Genomic DNA, 27875 nt, shown 5'->3' with positions numbered 1-27875 from the left:
CGTCAATTATTGGGTCGAGCACCAAGGCAACCGATCCTCCATGTCGGATACTGGCCGGGTGGTCCATGTGATCAAAAGTGATCGGGCAGGCCTCCCAGGGGTTGAACTTGGGGGCAACGAACTCTATGTGAGTTGCGTGGACCATGTTTACTATTTTGACTTCTGGTGGGGATTTTTTCTGTCCCCCAGTGTTCGGCTGGCGAGGCTCATCCTCGTTTCACTTGGCATTTCCCTTCCCTTGTGTTCGGCGTTTAACTTGCCGGCCTGCTTGAAGACCCATCATTCTCTATGAGTATGATTTGCAAGTTTTTCGGGGGTGCCATGGATTTGGCACAATCTGTCCAGGACTTTATTCAGGCCGGACGGTCCCTCTTTGCTGCCTTTAAATGGCTTCTTTCTTTGACCGGGTCGAGAGCCCCTGAATCTGGATTTGACCACCGTGTTGTCCGGACTTTCTTCATTGTTCTGACACTTGTTCTTATTGCGCTGTGGCTTCCTGTTGCCATCTCGAATTTCGGATGTGCCTGGGTCACTGGTGCCTCTACGGGCCAACCAGCCATCTTCACCTGCACAAAAGCGGGTCATAAGGCTTGTTAAGGGTGCCATCGTCCTTGGCTTTTCTTGGCCGAGGTGTCTGGCCAGCCACTCGTCTCGGATACTGTGCTTAAAGGCTGCTAGGGCTTTGGCATCCGGACAGTCGACAATTTGATTCTTCTTAGTGAGAAATCTGTTCCAAAGCTTGCGGGCTGACTCTCCGGGTTGTTGTATTATGTGACTTAAATCGTCTGCGTCTGGAGGTCGGACATAGGTCCCTTGAAAATTGGCCCTGAAAGCGTTCTCAAGTTCCTCCCAGCTTTCGATTGAATTTTCGGGGAGGCTTTTCAACCAGTGCCGAGCTGGCCCTTTCAACTTGAGGGGAAGGTATTTGATGGCGTGGAGGTCATCCCCACGAGCCATGTGGATGTGGAGGATAAAATCTTCAATCGAGTCCCCAGGGTCTGTCGTTCCTCCATATGCCTCTATGTTCACGGGTTTGAATCCCTGTGGAAATTCGTGATCCAGCATCTCATCGGTGAAGCACAGAGGGTGCACAGCCCCTCTGTATCTGGACATGTTGTGGCATGTTGTCGGCTGTTGTTGTGTCCGCTGTGGATTCTGAACTGGTTTTCAATCAGTGTGATTGTTTTGGTGACCATAATCCTGCGTCGGAGCATGTCCTCTAGATCTGTAAATGGACCTGGTCGCACGGGCCTTCTTGTCTAGGAGCTCACGTAAATCGTGTGCAGCGTCAGTGGCTGCTCTATCTCGGCCATGAAGTGGTTGGTCCGGCCGATTGGCAGTATTGTTCTTTGGCGGAATGGGCTCTACGGCCTCATCATTCAATTCGGGCAGCAGCTTGCGTTTTGGGTAGCTCTTTGTGTGGCGATCGTCTCCATATTTTCCTTCAGTGTCTAGCACTTTATTCCATCTTTGGTTGAGCATATCCTGCGCGGCTTTAAGCCTTTGCTTCTGATTCTTTAAGCTCCTCGCTGTGGCCATAAGCCTTCTGCGGTGGTTATCTTGTTCCAAACATTTTTCCGGGATGATGAATGCATCATCAACCGGACTGTCATCCTCTCCGGAGGCGGTTTGATGAGTTCGGCCCTCGGGATCGCTGTGATCGGGCGTCTGTTCAGCGTGGCCTGGCTCTTCTTGCTCCATCGCTAGGTTCATATTGTTGCCTTTGGAGTCAACCGGAGTGTCATTTTTCCTTGCGCTGTTATCGCTATTTTTACTGTGACTGGACTTAGAGCGGCGCCTGCACCGTCGTTTTGGCTTTTGTCCGGGGGGTTTATGCTCCGTTGTGTTCTTTTTGTCACCGTTGTCCTCCTTAGGCGTGTCCACCATGTAGATGTCATATAATGAAGTGGCGGTCCAGCGCCCTGTGGGCGGTGGTTCCAGATTGTCCCCTGCATCGACGTCCATACCATCGATGTCGTAGGAGTCGAAATCAAGCATGTCTGTTAGGTCATCGACAGTGGCTATGAAGTGGGTGGTGCGTGGGGGGCGATTTTCTTTGTCGTCCGTATCCCACTCGGGCCGGACATAGTTCGGCCAAGAGTCTTCTGACAAAGAGAGAGACCTTAATGAATTTAGCACATCGCCAAAGGGGGAGTGCTGAAAGATATCCGCATCGGTGAACTCCATTACTGGAGCCCAATCGGACTCGATGGGCCCGGGCGCGCGCGGTTCGGAACCCATGTCTGGACACAAGTCCGGGGGTCCGGTGACGCAGATTTCCTTAACGGCGGAATCTGTGTTCGGCTCTACCACCGAGGAGTATGCAGCCTCTGTGGTGGGGTCCATCAACCCGTCCTTGGACGATGCGATCTGCCCCGGATTTAGGTCCGGAGCAGCTGCAGGGGCGATATCCCGAATACTGTCCGACAACAGATTTAAGTCGTGCTCATCGTGACTGTTCGGCGCTCCTGATGTAGGCCCGAACCCGTCGAAGATCAAGTCTCCGCGGATATTGGCCATGTAATTCAAGTTTCCGAACCTAACCTGTGCCAGGGGCGTAGCTGTCGATCTGATCCAAATGGCCAAGCGAGTTGGCCCGCAGTGCGAAGCCGCCGAACACGAAGGCCTAGCCGGGGAGGAAAGTCTCACCCTGAACTGCGTTGTTGAGGGTTGAGGGAGCTGTCGAGCCTTACAGCGACGACACAGAGGAATTCTCAATGAAAGCACCAATGTCGGTGTCAAAACCGGCGGATCTTGGGTAGGGGGTCCCAGACTGTGCGTCTAAGGCTAATGGTAACAAGAGACTGGGGACACGATGTTTACCCATGTTCGGGCCCTCTCGATGGAGGTAATACCCTACTTCCTGCTTGATTAATCTTGATGATATGAGTATTACAACAGTTGATCTACCACGAGATCATAGAGGCTAAACCCTAGAAGCTAGCCTATGATTATGATTGTTGTTGTCCTACGGACTAAACCCTCCGGTTTATATAGACACCGGAGGGGGCTAGGGTTACACAGAGTCGGTTACAGAGAAAGAGATCTATCATACGAATCTCCAAGCTTGCCTTCCACGCAAAGGAGAGTCCCATCCGGACACGGGACGAAGTCTTCAATCTTGTATCTTCATAGTCCAACAGTCCGGCCAAAGGATGTAGTCCAGCTTTCCGGATACCCCCTAATCCAGGACTCCCTCAGACATGTTTCTCATTTATGGAGGTGACAAAGAGCTTGTCGTAAAGTGTTACGTCGATGCTTGCTTTGACACTGATCTGGATGACGCAAAGTCTCAAACCGGATACGTATTTATTATGAATGGTGGAGCGGTTAGTTGGTGTAGTTCCAAACAAAGCTTCGTAGCAGGATCTACATGTGAAGCGGAATACATAGCTTCTTCGGAAGTGGCGAATGAAGGAGTCTGGATGAAGGAGTTCATATCTGATCTAGGAGTTGTGCCTAGTGCATCGGATCCAATGACTATCTTTTGTGACAACACTGGTGCAATTGCCATAGCCAAGGAGTCTAGGTTTCACAAGAAGACCAAGTACATCAAATGCCGCTTCAACTCCATCGTGATTACATCAAGGAGGGAGACATAGAACTTTGCAAAGTACATACATATCCGAATGTTGCAGATCCGTTGACTAAACCTCTTCCACGAGCAAAACATGATCAACACCAGGGCTCCATGGGTGTTAGATTCATAACTATGTAAACAAGATTATTGACTCTAGTGCAAGTGGGAGACTATTAGAAATATTACCTATAGGCAATAATAAAGTGGTTATTATCATATTTACCGTTCATGATAAATGTTTATTATTCATGCTAGAATTGCATTGAATAGAAACTTAATACATGCATGAATACATAAACTACACCGTGTCCCTAGTCAGCCTCTACTAGACTAGCTCATTGATCAAAGATGGTTAAGGTTTCCTAACCATGTACATGAGTTTTCATTTGATAACGGGGTCACATCATTAGGAGAATGATGTGATGGACAAGACCCAATCATAAGCTTAGGATATGATCGTATCACTTTAGTTTTGCTACAACTTTCTTCATGTCAAGTATCTATACCTAAGACCATGAGATCATGAAACTCCTAGATACTGGAGGAATGCCTTGTGTGCTATCAAATGTCACTTCATAACTAGGTGATCATAAAGGTGCTCTATATGTATCACTGAAGGTGTCTGTTGGGTTGGCATGGATCAAGACAGGGATTGTCACTTTGTATGATGGAGAGATATCTCGAGCCCTCTTGGTAATACAACATCCTTAAGGGCTTGCAAGCAATGTGGCTAATGAGCTAGTCATGGGATCTTGTATTAAGGAACAAGAAAAGAGACTTGTCGGAACCGAGATTGAAGTAGGTATGGAGATACCGACGATCGAATCTCGGGCAAGTAACATATTGCTAGACAAAGGGAATTGCATACAGAATTAACTGAATCCTTGACATCATGGTTCAACCGATAAAGATCTTCGTGGAATATGTAGGAACCAGTATGGGCATCCAGGTCCCGCTATTGGTTATTGACCGAAGAGATGTCTCAGTCATGTCTACATGATTCTCGAACCCATAGGGTCCACACGCTTAACGTTTGATGACGCTAGAGTAGTATTGGGATATGTACAATGGTAGCTGAATGTTGTTCGAAGTCCCGGATGAGATCCCGGACATCACGTGGAGCTCCATAATGGTCCGGGGGTTAAGATTTATATATGGGAAGTCCCATTTTGGTCGCCAAAAAAGTTTCAGGCATTACCGGCAATGTACCGGGAGTGCCGAAAGGGCTCCAGGGGTCTACCTGCTGTCGGTGTCAAAACCGGCAGATCTCGGGTAGGGGGTCCCGAACTATGCGTCTAAGGCTAATGGTAATAGGAGACTGGGGACACGATGTTTACCCAGGTTCGGGCCCTCTCGACGGAGGTAATACCCTACTTCCTGCTTGATTGATCTTGATGATATGAGTATTACAAGAGTTGATCTACCACAAGATCGTAGAGGCTAAACCCTAGAAGCTAGCCTATGATTATGATTGTTGTTGTCCTACGGACTAAACCCTCCAGTTTATATAGACACCGGAGGGGGATAGGGTTACACAAAGTCGGTTACAGAGAAGGAGATCTATCATCTGAATCACCAAGCTTGCCTTCCACGCAAAGGAGAGTCCCGTCCGGACACGGGACGAAGTCTTCAATCTTGTATCTTCATAGTCCAATAGTCCGGCCAAAGTATATAGTCCGGCTGTCTGGATACCCCCTTATCCAGGACTCCCTCAGTAGCCCCTGAACCAGGCTTCAATGACGATGAGTCCGGCGCACAGATTGTCTTCGACATTGCAAGGCGGGTTCCATCTCCGAATACTCCAAGATAAATTTTGAACACTTAAGTCGTGTCCGGCTCTGCAAGACAAATTTCACATACCACCGTAGAGAGAACAACAATCCACAAATCTAATCCGCTGACAGCTCTTCGTAGCGTGACATCACGCCATGGCCCGACCTTTATTCGAACCGTTTTTTACAACCAGCTACCACACACATTGCGAGGCGGTTTCCTTGGCACGTCTTATCGAAGCAGAGATCATGTCCCCCTTATCGCGGGATCCTCATCAATACGGGTATGGGTAACCCAACCATGCCATCAATCGTGGCGCTTGGAAAATGAGTAATTTTGACATGCCAGTGGGGAGGCGCACATTTTTTCACTGTCTTTATAAAGGGATAAGGATCCCCCGTTTTCACCCACACCTTCTTCCTCCTTTGCTCATCCGTTCTCGCACTATCGAGCCCCGGCGCCCAAGTTCTCACCTTCTCCGTAGGACCATCCGCAGCTTGTCCGGAGTGGGAGGCAAGTGGATGGCCTCCTCCGTCACAGAGGAGGACATTACCAAGCTCCGGGCGGTCAGATACCTGGCCGAAAACATCGCGCACAGGCTTCCAGCGGAGGGACAAATCACCCCCACCCCAAAGTCTCGGTAAAGAGTAGTATTCCTCCCTCATTTCATCCACGGACTAGGATTTCCACTCCACCCGTTCGTCCGCGGGCTCATGTATTACTATGGGCTAGATTTTCATGATCTGGCCCCAAATTTCGTCCTTAACATCTCGGCGTTCATCGTCGTGTGCGAGGCCTTCCTCCACATCAAGCCCCACTTTGGCCTATGGCTGAAGACCTTCTGGATGAAGCCGAAGATCGTGAGCGGCCAGCAGGCGGAGTGCGGAGGCGCCATGGTGGGCAAAATGCCCAACGTTACATGGCTTGACGGCTCCTTCATGGAGATCGTGAAAGGGTGGCAATCAGAGTGGTTTTACATCACCGAGCCGCGCGACGCTAATTGGGCGGCGGCCCCCAAATTGTGATCTGGAATCCCCATGCGGCTCATCTCTTGGGAAAAGAAGGGCCTGGCCTGGGGCGAACCTGTGGAGATGACCGGACTAGAGATATGCATCAAAAGTATGAGGGATAAGAAGATCAAGCTTGTCAACGTGGTCCAGGTCATACTCATCCGGCGGATTCTCCCATGACAAAGACGAGCATTCAATATGTGGGAGTTCGATTCGGCCGAACACCAGATGCTGCATGAGCTCTTCGACACGATGCATAAGGACGTCTGGAAGGTGCTGTTCAAGACCGGCGAAGTTCCTCCTCCCATTTCTGAGGACCGCGGGCTCAGCGCAAAGCGCTTCGCCAGTCCGGTAAGTCCCCTAACCATCACAAGATGTACCTTTCCCAGCATATCCGTGGGAGGATTTTAAGTCACCATGTTGACAAAATAGGATTACGTGGAGATGGCGGAGTAGATCGACTATCCGGCTGTGCTGCCCGAAGATCTAGCAACCGCACTCCTGACGGAGATGCTGGTTCCGGCGCCTTACAAGGTGCCGGAGAAAAAGGCCGAAAAGAAGGCCACGATGACTAGGAAAGGTCTCCGGCGCGAGGTTGCACCGGACGCCTCGCCCGAAGATGATGAGGTGCACTCCTCCCACAAAAGGGAGGAGAAGGAGATGAAGGCCGCCCCATCCGGGGAGGCCGAAAGGTCCAAGAAAGCGGCCGCGGGGACCAGGAAAGGTCTCCGGCGCATGGCCATGATAGACTCGTCGTCCGGGGACGCCGAGACAGTTTCCTCCCATGGAGACGGGGGGAAACATGAAGAAATGCCCCCTCCCAGCACTGGGAAGGAGAAGAAGAGGAAAGCTGCCCCACAGGGGGAGGCTAGGACGCCGAAGAAGGGGAAGGCGTCCCTTCCGGATCACTCCACCATGGCCGCCTATAGAGAGGAGGAGTGGCTGCCCAGGGCAAGCCCCGGGCGAAGTCGTAAGTGTCCGCACTCCGTAATACTTTTCATGCGACTTTAACTTCATAGTTTGTAATAACGCCGAACACGTATATGCAGTCCGGCTGGGTCTAATCTCGGGGTATCTTCTTTGGAAGGGTCTCTGAGTGAGTCGGAGATGAATTCACCCCCGATGGCCACCTCCCCACGACCTGGGGATGACACCGAGGTGTTGTCCCAAAGGATACCAGAGCAGGGGAGCGGAGGTTCTGGTGATGCCTCAAGGCAAAATCCCATATGCCAGGCACATGGGGGGTAATACCCCCATGGATTATGCTGACGAGAGCCACGACAAGTCTGGCTCCCATCCGGTTACTACGCCAGAGCCTCCAAGGGTTCCGGATTCCGGTAGGCAGCCCTTCGCGAAGGAGGGCGAGTCGGCCGCGCCGATGACCTCCGCCCAGCTAGAGGCATCGGATAATTTGTTGGAAGTGCTTCGAGGCGCTTCCATTGACGATGAGCACCGTACTCTTATGAGTACGGTAATTGAAAAGGTTCGGTCTGCCAAGAGTGGTTTGACCGAAGCCAGCACGAGCCTCCTAACAGGCTTTGAGGTAAGTAATGAAAAAGTGTGAGAAAATATCACCCAATAGACAGTAGCCCCTGATACTCTGTTTGGTGTTCGGAAAGAAAGACAAACGGAGGGTCAACTAAAAACCGCAGGAATCTAATGGTACTTGTCTATGTTAATAAGCAGGCATTGCTGCTGACCGCCGCTGCGCGCATAGCTGAGGTCGCCGGACTCAGGCGGGACCTGGGGCAGGCCGAAGAAGAGCTCGGCCTCGTGAAGAGGCAGCTCGAGGAGACAAAGGTAAGTGATACCCCGTCCGTGTGTCGTATAGAGGAGAAAAATTGGTGATGCTAACAAAAAGCATCATGATTTTTAATAGGGGCCACGACCGAAGTGGCAGCCTTGAAGAAAGCGTTGCCCGAGGCTGAAGCCAAGGCGGCCACGGAGCGTGCCGAGTGTGAAAAGCAAGATGCTCGGGTGGGAGAGGTACACCAAGAGCTCCAGGAGTTCGACAAGAAGTTTGAGTCCTTGGAGCATGACTTCAAGACGCAAGCGTCCGAGCTTGCCAAAGCCCTCGAGAGCACGAAAGATGCCAAGGCCGAAGCCCAAAAGGCCCTCCAGGAAGTCCAGGAGGCCAAGACGATAGCGGAGGGTAAGGCATTCATTATGCAGAGCAAGCATGTGAAGGAGACATTTCTTTTACTTAACCGAATTCGGAGATCTCTAGGGGCATTCGCAGATCTGCCATGTAGCATATCGGATGCCACAGAGTTCTATCGTGCCGAATAAGGGAGCTCAACGGAGAAGCTGTTCTGATCCCAATACGCTGGAGCCAAACACCCGATGCCCTTGAGTGACCAACTAAAGCAGTTGGTCGAACTCCACAGAGCGGCCAAACTGGCCATGAAGGACCTCATAGTCCGGATGTGGCCTGGTGAGCCCCTGCCCGATAGCTATTTTGTCCTTATAAAGCGGATGGTGCATGCCTGTCCACGGCTTGAAGTTATCAAGCAGTCCATCTGTATTGAGGGTGCCCGCCGGGCCTTTGCCCACGCGAAGATGCATTGGGCCAAACTGGATGCTGAGAAGCTCGTGAAGGATGGACCCCCGGAGGGTAAGGAGCATCGCCACCCCGAAAAATATTATAATGGCATTATGAAAGGCGCTCGCCTTGTGGCCGATGAATGTGCCAAGAACATAATCTTTGAGTGAATGTACTCATGTCGTCTTTGGAATATGAAAACGAGTTTGTTTGCGCTTATAAAACGCTTTGTTTGATTTAAAATATTACCTTCTGTGCGACTGTTTATATAATTCTGAAAGTAGGCCAGTCGTCGGCTTCTGCCCCCTTGTAACTAGTACTGGGGTGTTCGTGGAAAACCCAAACACTCTTTATCCAAATATTTGGTCATTTAAGGAGGTGTTTAGCGCAGCGAACAAGGCAATCGTACTATGTGGCTTTATAACTCTCACTTAGCCATAGAAGTCTACAATTTTAAATTTTGGCGGAGCCCCTAGTGTTTAGAAAGCCGAATTGGGGCGCTATACACGCCTAAATCAGACGAGGCCGATTCCTCGCCTGAAGAGGAAAAAATCTTTAAGGATTTTGAACCTCTCGAACAACGATCAGCTCTCGCCGCATCATGACAGTCAGTTTTCAGCTTTCTCTACTGAGGTGCTCGTCCGGAAGAACCGGGACACAATTGCAGTAGTTCTCCCTGCACTACCTGAGCCGATATAACGGAATGTAAGGTATCAAAACAAGGGAGCCGGGCTAACCCAACTATTGACCCAAGACATGATTCGGAGTTGATGCATATAATGCTATAAGTTCGGGGTGCCGCACTATCAAAAGTGATCGGACTTTTCTTGTCATGTTATGGGGCTCAATAAAAAGCCCCTGGCAAACTAATCGTACCAAAGTGTACAGATGCAATATTAAATAAATATCTCAGGGAAAATATGAAGATAGTAATGAGAAGCTGACGCTGTATACTATTTCCCGTTGTCATTTGGATAATACGTCAAGGCGTATGTGTACAATTAATGTGTGAAGCGGAAACAAATAGGACTATTTGACATGTCCTATCCGAAGGCAGGCTGCATGCGGGTATGTAAAACAGGTATAACAATCATTAACAGAGACCACCTGGGTATTCCCTTGTGTGCAAAGCCTCTTGCCTTCTTGGGGTTCCCTCCTGTGATGAGTCCGATAGTCCGCTTCTCTGAAGGGGCTGCCCAAAAGTAGGGTCCTGAAAGAAATAAAAAGGGTATGCGGGCCTCGTGGCGGCTGAACCGCACTGTAGGCCGCATCGTCGTCTCACCTCCGCATATGCCCATAGTATTTTGAGTGCGTAGTTATGTACGCGTGGCACCAATGCCGCCTGACTAGGGCTGGGGCGGAGGCCAGGTTGCTAATCAAGCTCTTGGCGTGCCTGGCGATCCTGTTGCGGGGTGCTCCGGACCCGCTTGACAGTGTTCGGGGTTGTCATCGCCGAATTGGGTGTCTGTCGAAGGAGGCTGCTTGTACTTCTGCCGCGAGGGCTGCAGTGTGCTCTTCTGTACGGAGGGAGCGGTCTGTGTTTCCATTGACTGTTATAACCCCGCGAGGTCCTGGCATCTTGAGCTTAAGGTATGCATAGTGGGGTACCGCATTGTATCGAGCGAACGCGGTTCGTCCAAGTAGCGCATGATAGCCACTACGGAAAGGGACGATATCAAAGATTAACTCCTCGCTTCAGAAGTTATCCGGAGATCCAAAGACCACTTCCAGTGTTATTGAGCCCGTACAGCGGGGCTCTACCTCTGGAATTACACCTTTAAATGTGGTTTTGGTGGGTTTGATCCGTGAGGGATCGATGCCCATTTTGCACACTGTGTCCTGATAAAGCAGGTTCAGGCTGCTGCCACCGTCCATAAGGACTCGCATGAGGTGGAATCCGTCGACGATTGGATCAAGGACCAATGCGGCTGAGCCGCCGTGACGGATGCTGGTAGGATGGTCCCTACGATCGAAGGTGATCGGACAGGATGACCATTGGTTGAACTTTGGGGCGACTGACTCCATCGCATAGACGTCCCTCAGTGCACACTTTCGTTCCCGTTTGGGAATGTGGGTGGCATAGATCATATTTACCGTTTTCACCTGGGGGTGGGGGATTTTCTTCTGTCCCCTAGTGTTCGGACGCTGGGGCTCCTCGTCATCGTCTCTATGCAGCCCCTTGTCCTTGTTTCCGGCATTCAACTTGCCGTCCTGTTTGAACACCCAACAATCTCTCTGTTAGTGTGATTGGCTGGTTTATCGGGGGTGCCGTGAGTCTGGCACGAGCGGTCGAGTATGCGGTCCAGACTGGACGATCCCAGATTGTTTCTTTTGAACGGCTTTTTCCGCTGAACGGATTTTGAGTTGCTGAATCCGGCGTTGACTGCCGTGTCTTCGGCGTTGTCACCATTATTCCGACGCTTATGTCTATTGCGCCGTAGCTTTCCGTTACGGTCGCGGACATCTAAAGTGCCGGAGTTTCTTGGTGTGGTGCTACTGCGAGCCAGCTAGCTGTCCTCGCTCGCGCAAAAGCGGGCCATGAGTGTCGTGAGGGCCGCCATGGACTTCGGTTTTTCTTGGCCGAGGTGTCGGGCGAGCCACTCCTCGCGGATATTATGCTTAAAGGCCGCCAAGGCCTCGACGTCTGGACATTCAACAATTTGGTTCTTTTTAGTTAGGAACCGAGTCCAGAATTTCCTGGCTGACTCTCTAGGCTGTTGGGTAATGTGACTTAAGTCATCAGCATCCGGTGGTCGCACGTAAGTGCCTTGGAAGTTGTCGAGGAATGCGTCCTCAAGGTTTTCCCAGCTGCTGATCGAGTTCGCCGGCAGGCTATTCAGCCAATGTCTGGCTGGTCCTTTGAGTTTCAGGGGAAGATACTTGGTGGCATGTAGGTCATCACCGCGGGCCATGTGAATGTGGAGAAGAAAGTCTTTGATCCACACCGTTGGGTCTTTTGTGCCATCGTATGACTCGATGTTTATGGGTTTAAACCCTTCTGGGAATTCGTGATCCATTACTTCATTAGTGAAGCAAAGGGGGTGTGCGGCGGCTCTGTGCTGGGCTATGTCGCGACGTAGTCCAACTAAGTCTGGTCGGTTATGTTTGGCCCGGCCGGACTTATTATTAGTGTATCCGGCATGACGATCACCGTCACGTGTTGTGGCGCGCCCCCGTGATCCATAGATCGATCTTGGTTGTCCTGCGTTGTTTTCCAATATGTCTCGCAGGTCCTGCGTATTGCCCCGGGCCATAGTGAACTGGCGTGGGGGTGCGGGCTGGTATTCGGTCTAATATGCCGTTTTATCCCGGCCACGAGGTGGCAGCAGCCTCGTCTTGTGCTAGTAGTGAAGGCTCTACGACCTCCTCCTCTAGTTGAGGTAGCAACTTGTGCTTTGGGTAACCTTTGGTGGGGCGCCTGAGTCCGTATTCCTCAACTGCCAAGACCTCGGTCCATCTGTCTGTGAGCAGATCTTGATCAGCTTGGTGTTGTTGTTGCTTCTTTTTCAGGCTTCTTGCAGTGGCTATAAGCCGGCGCTTGAAGTGCTCCTGCTCTATGGGATCCTCTGGTACGCCGAATTCATCTTCGCTGAGGCTCACCTCGTCTTCGGAGGGAGGCATATAGTTGTCATCCTCCAAATATCCGTCCGTCGCATGTTCATCTGTGCTGACCTGCCCGTGTTCCTGTTCGGCCTACTCGAAGGTAGGCTGATCAGGATTGTATTCCTCTTCGGCACCATCTGGATTGTTTTCTTCTCCTGTGCCGGTATTGCTATGGCGGGGCTTAGAGCGGTGCCGATGACGCCCATGATTTGGTTTCTTCCCTGAGGGGTTATCTTCTGTTGCCTCATCACCATTGTTTTCTTTGGGGGTATCTACCATATATACATCATATGAAGGGGTGGTTGTCCAGCGCCCTGTGGGCGGTGGTTCCTGTTCTTCTCCTGCATCATCGTCTATATCATCGATGTCTTTGGAGTCGAAGTCAAGCACGCTGGTCAAATCATCGACCATGGCTATGAAGTGGGTGGTGGGTGGGCAATGAATTTCTTCATCGCCTGCTTCCCACTCGAGCCGGACATAGTTCGGCCAAGAGTCTCCTGACAGAGAGAGAGACCTTAATGAATTTAACGACAGAATTTGTGTTCGGCTCTATCACTAAGAGTATGTGGCTTCCATGGCGGGGTCCATCCACCTGTCCTCGGACGATGCGGTCTGCCCCGGATTTAGGTCCGGAGTAGCTGCAAGGGCGATATCCCGAATACTGTCCGACAGTAGATTTAAGTCATGCTCGTCGTGACTATTCGACACTCTTGATGCAGGCCCGACGTCGAAGACCAAGTCTCCACAGATATCAGCCGTGTAGTTCAAGTTTTCGAACCTGACCTAATGGCCAGGGGCATAGCTGTCATCTGCTCCAGATGGCCAAGCGAATTGGCCCGCAGTGTGAAGCCGCCGAACATGAAAATCTGTCCAGGGAGAAAAGTCTCACCCTGGACTGCATTGTTGAATATTGAAGAAGCCATCAAGCCTTACAGCGACGACACAGAGGAACTCTCAATGAAAGCACCAATGTCGGTGTCAAAACCGGCGGATCTCGGGTAGGGGGTCCCAAACTGTGCGTCTAAGGCTAATGGTAACAGGAGACTGGGGACACGATGTTTACCCAGGTTCGGGCCGTCTCGATGGAGGTAATACCCTACTTCCTGCTTGATTGATCTTGATAATATTAGTATTACAAGAGTTGATCTACCACGAGATCGTAGAGGCTAAACCCTAGAAGCTAGCCTATGATTATGATTGTTGTTTTCCTACAGACTAAACCCTCCGGTTTATATAGACACCGGAGGGGGCTAGGGTTACACAAAGTCGGTTACAGAGAAGGATATCTATCATTCGAATCGCCAAGCTTGCCTTCCATGCAAAGGAGAGTCCCATCCGGACACGGGACAAAGTCTTCAGTCTTGTATCTTCATAGTCCAACAGTCCGGCCAAAGTATATAGTCCGGCTGTCCGGATACCCCCTTATCCAGGACTCACTCACCTGCCCTGGGGGTCAACATGGGCTTTAGGGGGTGCGCCTTGGCCTATATGGGCCAGGGGCACCAGCCCCAAGAGGCCGATCCACCAAGAGGGGAGGAGGAGGAAGAGTCCTAAGGAGAGAAGGCACCCCTAGGTGCCTTGGGGAGGGAGGAAACCTCCCTAGGACCACACCCCCTCCTTGGACGAGGGGCTAGGGATGCGCCCCAGCCCTCCCCCTTTCCTCCTATATATATTTGGGGAGAGGGAGGGGCTGAACACACCAATTCCCACACCACGACGGCATCCCTACCTCTCCTCTCAGATTGGTTCCAACAGCGTTTGGCGAAACACTGCCGGCACTGCACCACCACCATCCCCACCACGGCTGTCGTGTTCGTTGATATACCATCTACTTCTCCTCTCTTGCTTGCTGGATCAAGAAGGAGGAGACGTCATCGAGCCGCACGTGTGCTGAACATGGAGGTGTCATCTATTCGACGCTAGATCAGATTGGATCGTGATCAGATCGCGAAGAGTACGACTACATCAACCGCGTTATATACACTTTCGCTTTTGGTCTACAAGGGTATGTAGACACACTCCCCTCTCGTTGATATGCATCTCCTAGATTAGATCTTGGGTGTTCATACGATTTTTTTATTTTCATGCTTCGTTCCCCATCAAGGGGGACTTTCCCCCCTTGGTGGCTGCCCTTTCCTCCTCCTCCAACCTATATATACTAGGGGTTTTTGCTCTATGTGATTCACAGTTTTTGGAACCTCCTCTAGTTCATGTTAAGTTAGTCCAAGTTGATTAATTAGAGCTTGGCTAATCCTCGTGTCCTCATAATTAGAAGCCTAGTGTCGTTCTAATCTCCTCCCTCTAATTCTCTGGCGATGATTAGCTCTGGACGGCAAAACGCCGCTAGATTGTGAAGGTTGTATGCTTGCACCCAAGTAGGGAGGCCATGCTGTCGGTCTTTGGTACGAGATACCATTCGTGGGCGGTACGAGGGATCATTGCATGACGGTTCGAGAGACACAATGTACGAACTACACCAACACGTTATTTTGCGCTACAACTCGGTGATGGTAACGATCGTGATCTGACCAGTAATGCATCTTCATATTGATCTTGGGTAATCGTAGGTGTGATTTTTTTGTTTTTTACTACGTTCCCCAACAGTGGTGGCCTACTGTTTTCTAAGTGAGTGGTAATGGCAGTCAATGCAATGGACTGACTGGGCGGTGCGGGCAGGAACCACTGGATTTTACCATGTGTGCAAATGCGAATCGACCGCCACTTTATTTCGTGAACGACCATCGTGAGCATCACTATAGGAACTAAAATGTATCGAGCGAATGAGTCGCTTCGCCCAGCTTCTCTCGGGCCCAAACGACCTGGTCCGACCTGGCCGTTAACGGAGGGTCGTCCAGCCTGTCGGCCACTCATGGTTTGCCACACTAAAACAAGTTTATTTTTTGGCTCAGTGTTTTCTGCCACTGTCAAATTTTTGATACGGTGCAAAGTGCACCAATTTGAAAAGTGGTTGTTTTATATTAATCAAGACATAAATGTGGTGGTTCTGTGGATTTAACTCGCGCACAGAGCTACTCCAATTCCCTATTTTTATTATTTGGCAATGGTTTCACAATCTAGGGACCTAGTGCCAAAGCCCAAAAAATGAATTTGGCAAACATTGTGGCTGCTCTAAGGGCCTCTTCTAAAGTCGGGAAACAACTTCCTATCTAAAAAAACATAAATTAACTATAAATGATTTCCAGTAGCAGCACTAACCGTACAAGTTCATAGGGTGAAACCAGAGGGGGTGCAAATTAACGATTTCTTTATTGTTCATCAGGATTTGGCATTGGAGCATGGAGCTATCCTGATTCACTATTTTTTTCATTTGCCAGTGACTTAACCATGTAGAGAACTAGTGCCAAAGCCCGAATAATGAATTTGGCATACAGTGTGGTGTCCTAAGGGGCTCATTCTAAAGTCGAGCGACAACTTCCTATCTAGAAAAGCATAAACTAAATGTAAATACTTTTCATTAGCAGCACTAACAGTACGAGTTCATAGAGTATTAGGGTGAAACAAGAGGAGAGACAACATGCAAATCTACATTTTCTTTATTACTTTATACGGATTTGGCCTTGGCACACGGAGCTACTCGGATTCCCTATTTTTTATCTGGCAATGGCTTCACAATGTAGAGAACTAGTGGCAAAGTGCAAAAAACGAATTTGGTATACATTGTCTTAAGGGCCTCATTATAAAGTCGAGTGACAACTTCCTATCTAGTAGCACTAACTATAAAAATTCATAGGGTGAAACAAGAGGAGAGGTAACATGAAAATAAATAATTTATTTATTATTCATCATGATTTGGCATTGGCATACAAAGTACTTCGATTCTCGGTGTCTTGTTTTTGGCAATGGCTTCACAATGTTAGGAACTAGTGCCACGGTGCAAAAAACGAATTTGACATATATTGTGGATGCGCTTAGGGCCTCATTTTAAAGTCGAGCAACAACTTTCTATTTAAAAAATTGTATCTTTTATTTGGCAATGGCTTCACAATGTTAGAAACTAGTGCCAAAGCCCAAAAATGAATTTGGAATACATTGTGGGTGAAGGAAATATGCCCTAGAGGCAATAATAAAGTTGTTATTGTATGTTTCCTTATTTCATGTTAAATGTTTATTATTCATTCTAGAATTAACCGGAAACTTGATACACGTGTGGATACATAGACAAAATACTGTGTCCCTAGTAAGACTCTACTATACTAGCTCGTTGATCAAAGATGATCAAGTTTCCTAACCATAGACATGTGTTGTCATTTGATAAACGGGATCACAACATTAGGAGAATGATGTGATGGATAAGACCCGTCATTAGCTTAGCATTATGATCGTTCAGTTTTACTGCTATTGCTTTCTTCATGTCAAATACATATTCCTTTGACTATGAGATTATGCAACTCCCAGTTACTGGAGGAATGCCTTGTGTGCTATCAAATGTCACAACGTAACTGGGCGATTATAAATATGCTCTACAGGTATCTCCGAAGGTGTTGGTTGGATTGCCATAGATCGAGATTAGGATTTGTCACTCCGAGTATCGGAGAGGTATCTCTGGGCCCTCTCGGTAATGCACATCATAAGAAGCTTTGCAAGCAATGTGACTAATGAATTAGTTGCGGGATGATGCATTACGGAACGAGTAAATAGACTTTTGCCGGTAACAAGATTGAACTAGGTATGAAGATACCAACGATCGGGCAAGTAACATACCGATGACAAAGGGAATAACATATGTTTCATAACGGTTTGACAAATAAAGATCTTCGTATTATATGGGAGCCAATACGAGCATACATGTTCTGCTATTGGTTATTTACCAAAGATGTGTCTCGGTCATGTCTACATAGTTCTCGAACCCGTAGGGTCCGCACACTTAACGTTCAATCACAATTTGTATTATATGAGTTATGTGTTTTGGTGACCGAATGTTGTTCGGAGTCCCGGATGAGATCACAGACATGACGAGGAGTCTCGAAATGGTTGAGAGGTAAAGATTCACATATAGGACGATAGTATTCGGACAGAGGAAGTGTTCCGAGGGTACCGGGTATGTATCGGGTCACCGGAAGGGGTTCCGGGCAACCCCCGCCAAACTACATGGGCCTAATGGGCCAAGAGGGACACAGACCAGCCCCTAAGGGGCTGGTGTGCCCCCATGTAGGCCGAATTGGGGGAGGGGGAGGAAAGGGGGGAAGAGAGAAGGAAGGGGAGGGATTCAGCCTCCTCCTTCCTTCTCTCCCCCCTCCTCCTTCCCTCCCCCTTCGGCACTTATGCAAGGTGGGAGGCCGAATTGGGGAGGCGCCCAAGTAGGCTTCCTCCTACTTGGCACGCACCCTTGGTTGCCTCTCCTCCCCTCTAACCTATATATATGGGGGGCACCACTAGAACACACATCAACTATTCCTAGTTGTGTGCGGCGCCCCCCTCCACAGCTTACGGCTCCGGTCATACTTTTGCAGTGCTTAGGTGAAGCCCTGCGCGGATCACTTCACCATCACCATCACCACGCTGTCGTGCTGACAGAACTGATCTACTTCCTCGACACTCTGCTGGATCAAGAGCTCGAGGGACATCATCGTGTTGAACGTGTGCAGAACTCAGAGGTGTCGTACGTTCGGTACTTGATCGGTCGGAATGAGAAGAAGTTCAACTACATCAATCGCGTTGGCAAACACTTCCGCTTTCGGTCTACGAGGGTACGTGAGCACACTCTCCCTTCTCTGCTATACATCTCCTAGATAGATCTTGCGTGAGTGTAGGTTTTTTTTTGAAATTGCATGCTATGTTCCCCAACAGTGGTATCTGAGGGAGTCCTGGAGTATGGGGTCCTCGGACAGCCGGACTATGTACTTTAGGTGCACTGTTGGATTATGAAGATATAAGATAGAAGACTTCGTCCCGTGTCCGGGTGGGACTCTCCTTTGCGTGGAAGGCAAGCTTGGTGATTCGGATATGTAGATTCCCTTCTCTGTAACCGACCTGATGTAACCCTAGCCTCCTCCGGTGCTTATATAAACCGGAGGGTTTAGTCCGTAGGACCATAACAATCAAAATCATAGGCTAGCTTCTAGGGTTAGCCTCCTCGATCTCGTGGTAGATCAACTCTTGTAATATTCATATCATCAAGATCAATCAAGCAGGAAGTAGAGTATTACCTCCATAGAGAGGGCCCAAACCTGGGTAAACATTGTGTCCCCCGCCTCCTGTTACCATTAGCCTTAGACGCACAGTTTGGGACCCCCTACCCGAGATCCGCCGGTTTTGACACCGACATTGGTGCTTTCATTGAGAGTTCCACTGTGACGTCGAAGATAAGGTTGATGGGTCGCCTTGTTATCAAGGACAACATCATCTCTGGGGGAGCCTTGGCCTCGTGCCAAACCCTCCGGCTGGGCCGTTTCATCATGACCGCCCGCTCGTCCGTTGAGCCCACGATGACCTCTCGGGTCATCGAGAATCATCTCCATGTCAGCTCGGAACTTGCCGAGCAGATGGATCCGACGGTGCTATCGTCTTTGAACGAGCCCTTAGATCGCATCGCCGCCCTGGGAGTCGCTACGGACTACGACCAGATTGGGTTTAAACCCGATCAGAGGGAGATTAATTCCCCTCCGGTCACTCATCATATAGCGGTGGTGGAGGAGCAAAGCGATAACTCTCCTCCCATACTGAGGATGTACTATGTCCGGATTACCGAGCTCATCGAGCCGGATAACCGTTCACTAGAAGACGTGCCCCAAGTCCCGGACTTAGAACCGGACTGTGGGTCTGAAAAGTTGGGTAACATCCCGGAAGCCGGATTGTTGAATTTGGAAGCTCTTCAAGCTCTGGGTCTCAGACCGGGTCAGGATTCGGATTTAAGTCAACCCACCCGCCCAGATACAAGCGATCTTTCCTATATGAGACAACAACCCCAAGAGACAGTACATCACTTTTGGGCCAGATTCCTCCTTGTAATGAACAAGGTTATGGACTGTCGCGAGGAAGACGCAATCTCGTTCTTTTGCAGAAATTGCACGGACAAGGGAATTCTTAATGCCATAAAATGCCGTCGCGTATCACACTTCACTGACTTGGTGGCCATAGTACAGAAGTACTGCGCAATGGAAAGCGCCTGGAAAACCCAGGAAGCCTTTTGGGACCCACTTCCTCTCACTAAACCCCTCGTCCGAACGAAAAGGGTGTACCCTCATCGGTCACCTGATCCAATCATAAAGAAGCCAAAGCCCATTGCAGGGCACAAAACTGTATTGGAGGGATGGCTCAATAGGCCATGCAAAATTCACACCACACCGGATACCGTACCAACACATAGCCTTAGAGCATGTTGGATACTTTTTCACAGTTGGCTAACCATAAAGACAACAATGGCAATGACAAAATCCGAGCTTTGTCACAGTTGGCTACCCCAACAGATCTCAAACAAATCCAGAAACTAACTGGATGCGTGGCAGCCTTAAGCCGCTTTATCTCCAGATTGGGAGAAAAGGCACTGCCACTCTATCGCCTTCTTCGACGCACCGAACACTTCGAGTGGACGGACGCAGCGATGGCCGGACTGGAAGAAATAAAAGCTCTGTTATCGAGCAACCCAATCCTGGCCGCACCAAGCATAGGCGAACCCATGTTACTATACATAGCCGCAACACACCAAGTTGTGATCGCAACGCTCGTCGTCGAACGAGAGGAGGACGGACACATGTTCCCGCTTCAAAATCTGGTATACTACATATCCACTGTCCTCACACCATGCAAATCTCGGTACCCCCATTATCAAAAAATAGCATACGCGGTCTTCATGGCATCCCGAAAACTACGACACTACTTTCAAGAGTGTTCAATCACGGTGGCCTCCGAAGTCCCACTCAATGACATAATAAACAACTGCGATGCAACGGGCCGGATTGCTAAATGGTCCATCGAGCTCCTCCCATTCGACATCACATATAAACCACGGTGGGTCATTAAATCACAAGTACTACCCGACTTTGTGGCCGAATGGATAGAGACCGAACTCCCTAAAGAGTACGACGCATACCCCAATTAGATCATGCACTTCGACGGCTCTAAAATGCTTGCAGGTCTGGGAGCAGGTGTTGTCCTAACATCCCCCACCGGAGATATTGTCCAATACATACTCCAAATATTATATACAGACTCCAACAATGCAGCCGAATACGAGGCTTTGTTGCATGGTCTTCGGATGGCTGTATCCATGGGAATTAAACGCCTGGAGGTGCGCGGGGATTCAAACCTCACAATATCTCAAATAAACGGAGACTTCGACGCCAAAGATCCAAAAATGTCGGCTTATCGAAATACCATCCTCAAAATGTCAGCTCGATTCGAGGGGCTCGAATTCCATCACGTGGTTCGAGAAAACAATCAAGCAGCAGATGTTCTCGCTCGCATTAGCGCTAAGCGTGACTCAGTCCCACCTAACGTCTTTCTGGAAGGGCTATTTAATCCATCCGTGGTGTGGCAAGGGGAGACCAGCCATACTAGCCCGGATCCGAGCACAACCACAGATACCGAACACACTGACATAGGCAGGGGCTCCGCCACCGAAATAACACCATCGGCCCATCTAATCATGGTTGTTATTGCCCCATGGACCGAACCCTTCTTATCCTACCTTAATAGGCAAGAACTCCCCGAGGACCGAAACGAGGCACGCTGCATAGTTCGACGCTCTAAAGCCTATAAATTTCACGAAGGAGAACTCTATAAGAGAAGTGCTACCGGGGAACTTCAAAGATGTATCTCCGAAGAGGAAGGGCGACAGCTCTTGGCGGAAATTCATGCCGGACTCGGTGGCCACCATGCCGCAGCTCGGGCCCTTGTAAGCAAGGCCTTCAGTACAGGTTTCTATTGGCCGACAGCCCGGGCAGACGCACAGGACCTCGTCCAACATTGCGTCGGATGTCAGCTTTTCGCCAACGAAAGCCATATGCCGCCTACCGCTCGCCAAACAATCCCCATAACTTGGCCTTTTGCGGTCTGGGGGCTAGATATGGTCGGACCTCTTAAAGGGGGAAGCCATAAGAAAAAATATTTGTTGGTCATGGTGGATAAATTCACCAAATGGATAGAAGCCAAACCTGTTAAAACAGCCAAATCCGGACCAGTGATAGACTTTATATTGGGTGTCATACACTGTTATGGTGTCCCTCACAGCATCATCACCGATAATGGATCCAATTTTACAGCCGATGAGGTGAAAACTTGGTGCGCCAACTTTGGCATTAAGCTCGATTACGCCTCTGTCTATCACCCTCAAACAAACGGTCAAGTCCAACGCGCCAACGGTCTTATTATGAGTGGCATTAAACCCAGACTAGTGTGATCCTTAAAAGAATCAGACACGCACTGGGTTGAGGAGCTCGACTCCATACTCTGGGGGATGCGGACCACGCCGAACCGCACTACTGGATATAAACCCTTCTTCATGGTGTATGGCGCAGAGGTTGTCTTGCCCTGCGATATTATTCATGACTCACCTCGAGTGCGCATGTACAAAGAGAGAGAGCCCGAGTTGGATCAGCGGGATAATTTAGATGCCTTGGAGGAGGAGCGCGACATCCCAAAAGCCCGTTCTGCATTCTATCAACAACAAGCTCACAGGTATCAGAGCAGAGAAGTGGGGGCCAAAACTTATAATATTGGCGAACTCGTCCTACGCCTACCGGAGAAAAAAAGGACAAGCTCAAGCGCAAGTGGGAGGGTCCCTTCATTATTGATAAAGTTCTCACTGGAGGAGCGTACCACCGGCGTGATGCAGCAGATAATCGACTCAAGCCAAACCCATGGAACACGGCCAGACTCCGAAGATTCTACGCCTAGCGCCGAACTCTTTGTTCGTCTCCTTCCCTCTGTTCCTTTTTACTTACTTTTAATTTATATACTCCCCCTTCTATTTGTAGCCCTAAAGCTCTAATATGACTCAATTACACGCTCGTAACGCACCAACTTTAAAGTATGTGTGCTCGTTATACCTGGGGGCTTCTTATACAGAAGCTTAATATGATTACATTCCAGGCTTCGCACCCATTGTATATGTGTATTTCTTCCGTATGCACATTTTCTTCGCCATTATATGCATCTATATGACTTAAGTTTTGGCCAAGCTGGGTTGCCTGGCTCTTGTGTTTATGCCCTACGTTCCCATTAATTCGGCTAGGGCATAAGGGGAGCACCTCTGCGATTGTTACTGTCCGGTCCTCCGGATGTGTACCTCAGACTGGGTGAAGCCAAAAGCTAGCGTTCTTACTGGAATATTCGGTTGGTGGACTAAAGACGTCTTTTACCTATCATAATACAAACCCCCAGATATTTTCACATACTGCATTCTCAACCATAGTTCGGACATGCACATTAATGCATGCGTACCCCTTAACGGAACTATTCTCTCTGGAAGATGTTTCTTACTACCCATGTAATATAACATAACTAGTTGGGTACTTGTCTGTTCAAGAAACTATGACCCCTACGCCTGGTTTCCACGCGTGCCCCGATTTCTATAACCGAGCGGGTATTCGGAAACACTCCGGACTATTGAGTCAGGACGTCGAAGCGAAAAGGTCCGCCATGACAAATGATTTACAATCCGGCTAGGGACAAAATATGTCCATCAAAGTACATAGTCACTTTGACTAAGACGTTTCTTATTCTATGCCCTCCAACAGGCTGTCTAGTCTACAATCCTGTTGGGAGTATTTTGCGGCTAATTCTACCTGGTCATATACTAGGCTCACAAGAATTTCATTCCCATATGACCCTACAGGTCTGACCCGGGCCATACGATTCGGATCAAGCTTGGTGTACCGCGTCTTTACCATCGCCCAAGCTTCTCTCACACCTTGTCGACAAGCAGATATCTTCCATAGTCGGAAGCGCCACCGTGCTCCCTTAAGCAGCTGTACAAGCTCCCCCATGCCTCCTGGCAGGGAGACGGAAGGCCACAAGGCTTTGGCGACACCGTGCATAACCTGCCAAACTTGCTCGTGCAGTTGCAAAAGCTCTTGCAGCAGATCGCCTGAGGATCCGGGCATCTCCTCTTCGGGATGGCCAGTCAGCATACCTACAGACATAACACTATTAGACTGTGTCTTTGCGGAACTATATATATATAAAAGAAAAAGTTCGTTTGAGCACATACTAAAAATGTCGCGTTGAAGCCTCTTATTCTCCTTGACGGAGTCAACTAGCTGAGCACGAACATCTTTTAATTCTGCGCTAAGACGGGTATTGGCATCCAGGAGATAATTTTTCTCCTGCCTGACCCATGTAAGTATACGCTCGCCAGCATCTTGATGCCTTTGAGCTCTCTGTTCATCCTCTTGTAGGATATCCGGATTCACTCCGGGATTATCTGCGGAATCTATCATCAGATCGGCAACGTGTCAAAACCACTGGTATACGTGATTACGTTTTTTCGATAGAGAAAAGTATTACTAGTTGAGACCTTCTTGGATCCCTCTAGTTCGTCAGTTTTTGCCCTTAGCTGGGTTTGACACCTCTCCAGCTCTTGAGATAGCATGTTATTCTTCTCTAAAAGGACCTGTTCATACAATGATCCTTAAATCAGTTGTACCAACTGTTTCAAGTCTCAGGGGCTACTAATATACATAATTATCATATTTTATTACCCATATATCTTTCAAATACTGGTCTGTGGCTCTAGCAAGCCCATCTCGAGCAACTCGGATGTACGCATCACCTGAGCTGAAGGCATTGAAAGCTTCTTCGGAGAGACCAGGATCGTGGAGTGCGGCCCGCCAACACCGATGATTCATGGCGCTCTCTACTTCGGTGTTTGTAGCGGATATTCCATCTGAATCCTCTATATGAGGGTTGTCCGGTGTCGCCCCCGTATTAACCTCCGCCCTCGAAGCCGGCTCTGGAGCTCGGCTGGTGGAGGCGTGGCGAGTTGGATCCCCCGATATAGTCCGGCAGATGCTCTTCCTGCCAAGACACGAAGGCCAATGTCATACTTTAAGATAACTGTCGCGGAGCACGTTTAAAACCATACCTCTTTGATAATGGTTCAGCCACATTGCCGCTCGCCTTGCTTTTTGGAAGCCCACCCGACATAGGCGCTCCCCGTTGGTGAGTTGCCTCGGGTTCGGCATGGAGCGCCAACCGCCTTCCCTTTAATAGACATAAGCATTATGTTGTGGGTAAGGCGGAAAGATCGAATCCTTTTTGGGAATAAGTCTCCTATTCACTTACATGTGATATAGGGAGGAGGCCAGGATAGTCAACAATGATGGCCGCATCGGTGCCGTCACAGCTCGCCTGGTAGAACACCCCTTCGACAAGCTCCACAAATATATCCGGATCCACTTCGAATCCGGGGCCAAGGGCTCGGTTGCGGTCCTCTAGTTGTGGAGCTGGGCTGTTGATCTCCTTGGTAAACTTCTGCCATTCTTGTTAGGGATGGGCAGAGTAAAAATTCATGCTAAAGGACTGGGAGAACGGATAGAGTTGAGTAAGGGATAGCAACTTACCCAGCTGGGAGGGTTGTACATGGAAAATCCGTCCCATGGCTTGATACGGATGAACTCCTCTTCCTCTCCTTTGTATAACTCGGATAGTAATTTCACTAGAGCATTGGTGGAGTCCAGGCCTTTCCTGCCGCAGCGGGTAGCGTCGTTTTCACCATTGAAGTGCCACATGGGACGCCCTCGGTACTGGAGTGGGTGTACCCCCCCCCCCCCGCATTATGCATACAGCCATAACCTCGATTATTTTTCATCCGGATGTAGCAAGCATTCGTATCTTGCTCATCAATTGCGGGACCTCTGTGCTATCTTCCTCCTTGGGGCTCCGGGGACGCCAGTTGTGGCGCTTCACCAATGGAGTATTTGTGAACTCAGGAAGACCCATTCGAACTGGGTCAGGAAGGGAGACGACCTCTATGTAGAACCATTCGGAAGGCCATTCTTCGGATACCTTCTTCGGTGTGCCGGATAGGTATCCGGTCCCGGTGATGCACCATATCTCGGCTCCGCCAACTTGGAATATAGATCCCTCTTGGTTACGAGGGACGAGGCAAAACAGCCTCTTCCATAGCTCAAAATGAGCTTCGCAACCCAGAAATAATTTGCAAAGGGTGACATAGCCTGTGATATGCAGGATGGAGGCTGGGGTGAAGTTATGCAGCTGGAGGCCATAGTACGCCAAAAGCCCGTGGAGGAATGGATGGATTGGAAACCCGATGCCCCTCAGCAGATAAGGGACAAGGCATACTCGCTCCCCCAGTTGGATTGGGGAAATTCTCCGCTTGCTCTCCGCCATCAAAAGTAGCTAATCCGGCTCGGGCGGGGACTAGGTATGAAGGTGGGAGGAACCCCTGGGTTTGCAACTTCACTAATTGACCATGGGATACGGTGCACTTCTCCCAATCACCCAGCTTGGCGCTGTGAGGGCAGGAGCAGGAGCTGCGGGGACCGGCCATGTTGGGATGGTTTTTTCGGGCACGGTCTGATGATTCTTCGCTTGGGGAGGATGGTGTGGATTAGATCTGTAGATCGCCATCTCTTTAAATAGACGATTTACATACATGGTTAGGGTGGCAAGTGTAAAAATGCCCCGACCCCTCACATTCGCTTGACACATGGAAGCTAGAAATTATTGGAGTACAGAAGCCGAGGAAGCGTAACATTAAATGAGGAGCCATGTACTTCTCTTTACAACAGGTACTTCGGAAGAATTCGGAGGAGGAACCCGCCTTGTAATGCCGAAGACAGTCTGCGCGCCGGACTCATCGACATTGAAGCATGGTTCGGGGGCTACCGAGGGAGTCCTGAAGTAGGGGGTCCTTGGACAGCCGGACTATGTACTTTAGCCGGACTGTTGGATTATGAAGATACAAGATAGAAGACGTTGTCCCGTGTCCGGGTGGGACTCTCCTTTGGGTGGAAGGCAAGCTTGGCGATTCAGATATGTAGATTCCCTTCTCTATAACCGACCTGATGTAACCCTAGCCCCCTCCGGTGCTTATATAAACCAGAGGGTTTAGTCCATAGGACAACAACAATCAGAATGATAGGCTAGCTTCTAGGGTTAGCCTCCTCGATCTCGTGGTAGATCAACTCTTTTAATACTCATATCATCAAGATCAATCAAGTAGGAACTAGGGTATTACCTCCATAGAGAGGGCACGAACCTGGGTAAACATCATGTCCCCCACCTCTTGTTACCATTAGCCTTAGACGCACAGTTCGGGACCCCCTACCTGAGATCCGCCGGTTTTGACACCGACAGTATCCGAGCTAGGTCTATGCGTAGATGATATGCATGAGTAGAACACAAAGAGTTGTGGGCGGTGATCGTCATACTGCTTACCACCAATGTCTTATTTTGATTCGGTGGTATTGTTGGATGAAGCGGCCCGGGCCAACCTTACATGACCACATTCATGAGACCGTTTCCACAGACAGACATGCAACTAGTTTTGCATAAAGGTGGCTGGCGGGTGTCTGTTTCTCCAACTTTAGTTGAATCAAATTTGACTGCGGCCTGTCCTTGTTGAATGTTGAAATAGAAAACTTGATAAATCAGCGTTGCGGTTTTGTGCCGTAGGTAAGAACGGTTCTTGCTAGAAGCCCGTAGCAGCCACGTAAAACTTGCAACAACAGTGTAGAGGATGTCTAACTTGTTTTTGCAGGGCATGTTGTTATGTGACACAACAAAAAAATACACTTCCGTGATGATACGTGTTTGGCACAGTAGGTCGCATTTTTTGTCATGCATGTACATCCCTAACGATTTTATGATAGAATCAAGATAGTCATAGATGTGTTATCGTAGAAGTGTTCCATGACATTACCAAAATTATCATCACGGAAGTGTCCACTTCCATGACGATAAATCGCGCATCATAGAAGTGCTTTCGTCAAGGGTGACCAACACGTGGCATCCACCCTAACGGGACGCCGTTAAGCTATCGGGTCCAGTTTTGGATCTGATAACCCGTTAATAGCTTGGACCAATGGGAAATTTCCATCTATAAAATTCCGATTGGCCGGAGGAAACACGTGTCAGCTCGTCAGCGGGTCAGATATGCGCCTATGATATGTCGACACGTGCAACGGCCCACCACTGGCCCATTTAGCTGATAAAGGCCGACCATTTTGACTTGGTCAAAAGTTAGCGGGCTGGCCCATGAAAAGCCTATTAACAGTCTATTCGCAAATAGCCCATTTTACGGCCCGGTAACTCACGGCCCATTAGGGCCTAACTGAAATCGGCCGAACAACGTCATGTGCGTCGTCGAATATAACACCAGCCCGTTCCACTTTCGGCCCATGTATGGCCCACGACATCTTTCGGCCCATATGAGGCCTTCGTA

The sequence above is a fragment of the Triticum dicoccoides genome, chromosome 7B, assembly GCF_002162155.2.
Source record: "Triticum dicoccoides isolate Atlit2015 ecotype Zavitan chromosome 7B, WEW_v2.0, whole genome shotgun sequence".
In the NCBI taxonomy this organism is placed as follows: domain Eukaryota; kingdom Viridiplantae; phylum Streptophyta; class Magnoliopsida; order Poales; family Poaceae; genus Triticum; species Triticum dicoccoides.
Note: the sequence above shows the minus strand (reverse complement) of the source record.